The sequence below is a fragment of the Coregonus lavaretus genome (assembly GCF_964263955.1).
Source record: "Coregonus lavaretus genome assembly, chromosome: 11".
Lineage (NCBI taxonomy): Eukaryota > Metazoa > Chordata > Actinopteri > Salmoniformes > Salmonidae > Coregonus > Coregonus lavaretus.
Genome location: NC_139998.1, coordinates 53,323,486 through 53,332,341, shown reverse-complemented (window position 1 = coordinate 53,332,341; position 8,856 = coordinate 53,323,486). Strand labels below are relative to the sequence as shown.

Here is an 8,856-nt window from a genome sequence, read left to right as displayed (position 1 = left end):
GAGAGAGAGAGAGGGAGGGAGGGAGGGAGGGAGAGAGAGAGAGAGAGAGAGAGGGAGAGATGTAGATGAGAGGAAAAATAAGAACAACAGATAGAGAGAGTTGTCATCAGTAGTTTGAACACATAAGTGCAGCAGTTTTGGCCTTCTCACACACATTCATACAGGCACACACACACACACACACACCCACACATACACACACACACAAATAAGCTCTACTCCTCAGGAATGACATACGCGCTTGTGTTTAGGTTTCAGGACTGGTCATTCAACTGAGACTGCTCTTCTCTGTGTCACGGAGGCTCTCCGCACTGCTAAAGCTAACTCTCTCTCCTCTGCTCTTGTCCTTCTAGACCTGTCTGCTGCCTTTGATACTGTGAACCATCAGATCCTCCTCTCCACCCTCTCCGAGCTGGGCATCTCCGGCGCGGCTCACTCCTGGATTGCGTCCTACCTGACCGGTCGCTCCTACCAAGTGGCGTGGCGAGAAGCTGTCTCCGCACCACGTGCTCTCACCACTGGTGTCCCCCAGGGCTCAGTTCTAGGCCCTCTCCTTTTCTCCCTATACACCAAGTCACTTGGCTCTGTCATATCCTCACATGGCCTCTCCTATCATTGCTACGCTGACGATACACAACTAATCTTCTCCTTTCCCCCTTCTGATAACCAGGTGGCGAATCGCATCTCTGCATGTCTGGCAGACATATCAGTATGGATGACGGATCACCACCTAAAGCTGAACCCTGGCAAGACGGAGCTGCTCTTCCTCCCGGGGAAGGACTGCCCGTTCCATGATCTCGCCATCACGGTTGACAACTCCGTTGTGTCCTCCTCCCAGAGTGCGAAGAGCCTTGGCGTGACCCTGGACAACACCCTGTCGTTCTCCGCTAACATCAAGGCGGTGACCCGCTCCTGCAGGTTCATGCTCTACAACATTCGGAGAGTACGACCCTGCCTTACACAGGAAGCGGCACAGGTCCTAATCCAGGCACTTGTCATCTCCCGTCTGGACTACTGCAACTCGCTGTTGGCTGGCCTCCCTGCCTGTGCCATTAAACCCCTACAACTCATCCAGAATGCCGCAGCCCGTCTGGTGTTCAACCTTCCCAAGTTTTCTCACGTCACCCCCCTCCTCCACACACTCCACTGGCTTCCAGTTGAAGCTCGCATCCGCTACAAGACCATGGTGCTTGCCTATGGAGCAGTGAGGGGAACGGCACCTCTGTACCTTCGGGCTTTGATCAGTCCCTACACCCAAACGAGGGCATTGCGTTCATCCACCTCTGGCCTGCTGGCTCCCCTTCCTCTGCGGAAGCATAGTTCCCGCTCAGCCCAGTCAAAACTGTTCGCTGCTCTGGCACCCCAATGGTGGAACAAGCTCCCTCACGACGCCAGGACAGCGGAGTCACTCACCACCTTCCGGAGACATTTGAAACCCCACCTCTTTAAGGAATACCTGGGATAGGATAAAGTAATCCTTCTACCCCCCCCCCCCCCAAAAAAAAAAATTGTAAAGTGGTTATCCCACTGCCTATAGGGTGAATGCACCAATTTGTGAGTCGCTCTGTTTAAGAGCGTCTGCTAAATGACGTAAATGTGCCCTTGAGCAAGGCACTTAACCCTAATTGCTCCTGTAAGTCGCTCTGGATAAGAGCGTCTGCTAAATGACTAAAATGTAATGTAAAATGTTTAGCAAATAATTAGCGTTTTCCAGATGCTTCAAAAAAATGCTAACAGGCCCTTAGTGTCTCAGGATCGCAGCTGGCAGACAGTGAGTTGCTGTGGTCAAACACAAACACACGCATCATTAAAAACGGAGTACACACGCATAGAGTACACAGATACACAATGACCACATATCCAAAACATTGCTTATAATGTGGAATGATCATCGTTTTGTTTAGATGTCACCATCATTGGTCCATTGGCATACATTTTTTGGGGGAGGAGGGGGTGGGCACTGGCAAAAGCAGAGATTGCAAGTGAATGGCTTATTGCCTGCCTGACATGGAATAGAACGGAAACTAAGTGGAGGGGCAATGGTAAACCAGCTCATGACTTCGAGTATCCTTTGGACTGAGCATGCTCCAGTTGGGGGTTATGGTTAATGTAGTTCAGAAGCTGTTAAGGGGACGTGAAGCAGCTAAGATGGCTGTCCAAAGAGGATGAGTCCATAGTTGTGGCACGAATGATGCAGTCATTCGGATGGTCTGGCTATGGATGAGGTCCGGACAGTCCGGACAGCCACAGCCCAAAGCAATGTGCGGTGAGTGAAGATAGGGGGCGCTATAAACATTAGCTGTTTTTACTCGCATTAGTCTGAACTCCTGACATACGATGTAAACCCAGGGGTCACATAACTGATTGAAGGTGGCCATCCGCAGGCCGAGTAACATGAAGCCAGGCTCTACGGGTTTGCCGTACACAGCACCTTTCAGAATATATATCTGTGCAGGACAGTCAGGAGGTTAGACTGGATAAAGGGCTCCAGAAGTGCTGAAGAACATACGGTAGTGTTACCATTATATAATGAAAGGTGTAAACCTAACCTACCTCTTTCCTTTCATTCCTAAAAGAATTAGGCTTCAATTGTACCCCTTTTAGGTTTTAAATGAAAATGTTGCTTAAAAAGGCCTTCGATGTCGATTTGGTGGCACCTCAAAAATAATCTAGCGGAAACACTGACATATAGAAAGGTCGCTGGTTCTAATCCCCGAGCCGACTAGGTGAAAAATCTGTCGATGTGCCCTTGAGCAAGGCACTTAACCCTAATTGCTCCTGTAAGTCGCTCTGGATAAGAGCATCTGCTAAATGACTAAAATGTCAAATGTAAATATAGCAACACTTTATTTTGATGGTAGGTACCGTGTAGATTTATAGATGCTCAAATGTATTCAAAATAAAGTGTTACAGAACACACACAGAATCAGGGGAGTAGTAGTGAGGCTGTGATGTGAGTTGATGTGGTTTTTGGCCTCCCATCTATTTAAGCCACGAGATTGATTACAAAGAGCCTTGAATGGGTATGGTCCAGAAGCATACCAGGACTTTGAGGTCAGCTAATTTTGCCTGCATTATTTAGGAGAAATGAGGCATGTAGAGGGGTAGACTGGTAGCTTAGACCAGACCAAGCCCCATTTTTTGAGAGAAGGAGAAATGTGTCTACAGTGCATTGGGAAAGTATTCAGACCCCTTGACGTTTTCCACATTTTGTTACGTTACAGTCTTAATCTAAAATTGATTTGTCCAGAGACTTGTCCTGAAGCCACTCCTGCATTGTCTTGGCTGTGTGCTTAGGGTCATTGTCCTGTTGGAAGGTGAACCTTCGCCCCAGTTTGAGGTCCTGAGCGCTCTGGAGCAGGTTGTCATCAAGGATCAGCATCATGCTGTGGGGATGTTTTTCTGGGACTGGGAGACTAGTCAGGATCGAGGGAAAGATTAATGATCCTGAATAGTCTCCCAGTCCCTGCAGCTGAAAAACATTCCCACAGCATGCTTCACCGTAGGGATGGTGCCAGGTTTCCTCCATACTTGGCATTTATGCCAAAGAGTTCAATCTTGGTTTCATCAGACCAGAGTATTTTGTTTCTCATGGTCTGAGAGTCCTTTAGGTGCCTTTTGGCAAACTCCAAGCAGGCTGTCATGTGCTTTTGACTGAGGAGTGGCTTCTGTCTGGCCACTCTACCATAAAGGCCTGATTGGTGGAGTGGTGTAGAGATGGTTGTCCTTCTGGAAGGTTCTCCCATCTCCACAGAGGAACTCTGGAGCTCTGTCAGAGTGACCATCAGGTTCTTGGTCACCTCCCCGACCAAGGCCCTTCTCCCCCGATTGCTCAGTTTGGCCGGGCGGCCAGCTCTAGGAAGAGTCTTGGTGGTTTCAAACTTCTTCCATTTAAGAATGATGGAGGCCACTGTGTTCTTGGGGACCTTCAATGCTGCAGAAATATGTTGGTACCCTTCCCCAGATCTGTGCCTCAACACAATCCTGTCTCGGAGCTCTACGGACAATTCCTTCAACCTCATGGCTTGGTTTTTGCTCTGACATGCACTGTTTCATAGCAAAGGGTCTGAATAGTACCTGGCGCCGACAAAGAGATAGTACCTGGCGCCGGTGACGGAGTTTATCAGGAAGTGTATAGGTGATGTTGTGCCCACTGTGACTATTAAAACCTACCCTAACCAGAAACCGTGGATAGACGGCAGCATTCGCGCAAATCTGAAAGTGCAAACCACCACATTCAACCATGGCAAGGTGACTGGGAATATGGCAGAATACAAACAGTGTAGCTACTCACTCCGCAAGGCAATTAAACTAGCAAAACATCAGTATAGAGACAAAGTGGAGTCGCAATTCAACGGCTCAGACACGAGACGTATGGCAGGGTCTACAGACAATCACGGACTACAAAAAGAAAACCAGCCACGTCACCGACACCGACGTCTCGCTTCCAGACAAGCTAAACACCTTCTTCGCCCGCTTTGAGGATAACACAGTGCCACTGACGAGGCCCACTACCAAGGACTGTGGCCTCTCCTTCTTCATGGCCGACATGATTAAGACATTTAAGCATGTTAACCCCCGCAAGGCTGCCGGCCCAGACGACATCCCTAGCCGCGTCCTCAGAGCATGCGCATGCGCAGACCAGCTGGCTGGTGTGTTCATGGACATATTCAATCTCTCCCTTTCCCAGTCTGCTGTTCCCACATGCTTCAAGATGGCCACCATTGTTCCTGTACCCAAGAAAACAAAGGTAACTGAACTAAATGACTATCGCCCTGTAGCACTCACCTCTGTCATCATGAAGTGCTTTGAGAGACTAGTCAAGGATAATATCACCTCTACCTACCTGTCACCCTAGACCCACTTAAATTTGCTTAACGCCCCAATAGATCCACAGACGATGCTATTGCCATCACACTGCACACTGCCCTATCCCATCTGGACAAGAGGAATACCTATGTAAGAATGCTGTTCATTGACTATAGCTCAGCATTCAACACCATAGTACCCTCCAAGCTCATCATTAAGCTCAAGGCCCTGGGTCTGAACCCCGCCATGTGCAACTGGGTCCTGGACTTCCTGACGGGCCGCCCCCAGGTGGTGAAGGTAGGAAACAACATCTCCACTTCGCTGATCCTCAACACTGGGGCCCCACAAGGGTCCGTGCTCAGCCCCCTCCTGTACTCCCTGTTCACCCATGACTGCGTGGCCAAGCACGCCTCCAACTCAATCATCAAGTTTGCAGACGACACAACAGTAGGAGGCTTGATTACCAACAATGACGAGACCGCCTACAGGGAGGAGGTGAGGGCTCTGGGAGTGTGGTGCCAGGAAAATAACCTCTCACTCAACATCAACAAAACAAAGGAGATGATCGTGGACTTCAGGAAACAGCAGAGGGTGCACCCCCCTATCCACATCAACAGGACCGCAGTGGAGAAGGTGGGAAGCTTCAAGTTCCTTGGCGTACACATCAGCTCTGGATAAGAGCGTCTGTAAAAAAAATAAAAAATACCCGCCCTCCAATACACATACAGCACCCGATGTCACAGGAAGGCCAAAAATATCATCAAGGACATCAACCACCCGAGTCACTGCCAGTTCACCAGGCTATCAAAAATAAATAAAAAAATAGCCATCACTAGCACATTAGAGGCTGCTGCTGCTGCCTATTGAAATCACTGGCCACTTTAAGAAATGGAACACTAGTCACTTTAATAATGTTTACATATCTTGCACTACTCATCTCATATGTATATACTGCATTCTATTCTATAATATTCTACTGTATCCTAGTCCATGCCACTCTGTCATTGCTTGTCCATATATGTATATATTCTTAAATCCCATTCCTTACTTTTTTGTGTGTATTGGGTATATGTTGTGTAATTGTTAGCTATTACTGCACTGTCGGAGCTAGAAGCACAAGCATTTCGCTACACCCGCTATAACATCTGCTAAACACGTGTATGTGACAAATAAAATGTGATTTGATTTTAATACTATGTAAATAAGGTATTTCTGTTTTTTTCTATTTAATACATTTGCTAAAATTTCTTAAAAACCTGTTTTCGCTTTGTTATTATAGGGTATTGTGTGTAGATTGATGAGGATTTTTTTTTTTTTTAATTCTATTTTAGAATAAGGCTGTAACGTAACAAAATGTGGAAAAAGGAGGAGGTCTGAATACTTTCTGAATGCACTGTGCATTACATGTCAGAGACCGTTTGCGTAATGTAATATAACATTTCTGTATTTGTTAGTACTTTTATCAACTGAACTCATTCACTGTGCGATTGAAAACTTTGCATCGGGTTTTGAATTGAATCGATTGAACGTAAAGAGACAGAGTGACAGAGGCAGATATAGGAAAGGGACAGGGAGTCCACTCTGGCCCGGATATCCCCCTCTGTCTGCAGCCGGAGATGGCCCCCTCTTACAGGCCTTATCACCAGGCAGCATACAGCCATACTCCCTAATACAGGGACAATTCCACTTCCTGAACTTGACCTGGGCTGTATGCAATGCACGCTGCTTATAAAGACGCCCACAGTTTATGCTGTTCAGCCAGTTATTTAGCCTTATTTTACCAGGTAAGTTGACTGAGAACGTATCATTGCAACAACCTAAGTATGAGTTACAGGGGGGAGAAGAGGGGATAAATGCACCAATTGGAAGCTGGAGATGATTAGGTGGCCATGAGGGTCAGGTTGGGAATTTAGCCAGGACACTGGGGTTAACACCCCTACTCTTACGATAAGTGCCATGGGATCTTTAGTGACCACAGAGAGTCAGGACACTCGTTTTAACGTCCCATCCGAAAGACGGCAGGGCAATGTCCCCTTCACTGCCCTGGGGCATTGGAATCTCCCTAGACCAGAGGGAAGAGGGCCCCCTTCTGGACTTCCAACACCACTTCCAGTAGCAGCTGGTCTCCCATCCAGGGACAACCCTGCTTAGCTTTAGAGACAAGGCAGCAGTGGTACCGGAGAGTTAGCCAAAGAGAGTTCTGTTAGCGGAGGGTCGAGAGAGCAACCTCAATAGGCAGAGATTTGTGTGTGCACATATTGATACACATGTATTGGGGCCTGTATCAAGTGCGAGTTGATCATTATCTCTTGACTTCATTTGCCATTCAAATGCAGTAAGTATGCAGCAGTGGACAATGATGGTATATTGCATTTTATAATCTGGGTGGTTCTAGCCCTGAATGCTGATTGGCTGACAGCCGTGGTATATAAGACCGTATACCACAGGTATGATGACAAAACATGTATTTTTACTGCTCTAATTACGTTGGTAACCAGTTTATAATAGCAATAAGGCACCTCAGGGGTTTGTGATATACGGCCAATATACCACGGCTAAGGGCTGTGTCCAGGCACTTCGCGTTGCGTCGTGCCTAAGATCAGCTCTTAGCCATGTTATATTGGCCATATACCACATATTGCTTAAATATGTTACAAACAACAAATGTCCGAATTTCATACATATCAATACTGAGTGATGAATATAACGATGTGTTTGAGCGGATATTGTGTCCTCCTGACCTAGGGGCATATGTCCTGTATGTGCTTGGTATTGTGTGTATGTGTGTGTGCGTGTTTTGATAGGCCGCCACTACTCACCAGCAGGGGGCACCAGCAGATGGAAGCGATCATCATGATCCAGATGAGCTGCACCATCATCTCCACCTCGTAGTCGCGGCGACGCTGCGTAGCGTCCTGGCCGCAGCACACCTTGACCAGGGTCACCACGCTCACCGTGTTGAGCAGGAAGGACACGGCGATGCACAGCAGCCCCACCAGTGAGAAGAGCAGGCAGAAGGCCATGTCGCTAGCCTCCGAGCCAATGTTGAAGAAGCACCAGGAGCCCGGTATCTGCATGTGATAGCTCCCCACGCCCACCAGGGGCAGCAGTGAGATGCACCCCGCTACCGTCCACACCATCAGCACTATGCACATGGCCCGCGACTTGGGCATGCTGGTCGAGCGGGCGAACGGCCGGTTGATGCCCACGAAGCGCTCCACGGCCATGGTGGCGCCCAGCAGCAGCGGGCACAGGCCGTAGAAGACCATGGACATGCCCATGTAGTTGCAGAAGTGGCAGTGCGGGTCCAGGCGGCGCCAGTTGAACTGGGTGAAGTGGAAGGAGACCACGATAATGCCGGTGACCAGGAGGCCCATGAAGTCGGTGACCACCAGGCCGCAGAGGAAGATGAGGAAGGAGGAGCGCGAGCGGCTGTGCGTGCGCTGGAAGGACTTGAGGAGGACCACAAAGGCGATGAGGTTGAAGGTGAGGCCCAGGGAGCTGAACACAGTGGAGAAGTTGCGGGAAGCAATGGTATGGTTGTAGTTGAAGGGGGGACTGTTGATGGAGAAGCACAGTGGAGTCGTCTCGTTGAAGAGGTTCATGGTGGCGGATTGAGGAGGTTCGGCTAATCCCAACACACTTCAGAAGAGGAGGAACTAGTCCATTTAAGATTTCCGTTGTCTTTATTCTTCACCCTGACAAACGGGACAGAACTCTGCATTAGTAACAGAAACATTTCAACAAGACTTTTAACGACTTTTTGGTTTAGCTCACAGGACAGAGACTATATGATATGTTGGACTGTTTATTACTTGACAAAACTGGAACGCTTACACTCGACTGACCTCGAAAACTACAGCTTTCAAACATTTTCATGGAAACTGACTGAAAATGACATACAGCTTTCAAACATTTTAATGGAAACTGACTGAAAACTACATCCAGCTTTCAAACATTTTAATGGAAACTGACTGAAAACTACATACAGCTTTCAAACATTTTAATGGAAACTGACTGAAAACTACATACAGCTTTCAAAAATTT

At 48.0% G+C, this 8,856-nt stretch overlaps 1 pseudogene across 1 annotated transcript in view; it reads right to left on the bottom strand.

Moving 5' to 3' along the window:
- LOC311137594 (thromboxane A2 receptor-like) overlaps nucleotides 1-8,498 on the bottom strand; it is a 9,082-nt pseudogene extending 584 nt beyond the window's left edge. Inside the window, exon 1 of the transcript in view lies at nucleotides 7,576-8,498. The product of the transcript in view is annotated as a thromboxane A2 receptor-like (transcript). The remainder of the gene's footprint in view (nucleotides 1-7,575) is intronic.
- Between the last annotated feature and the right edge of the window lie 358 nt (nucleotides 8,499-8,856).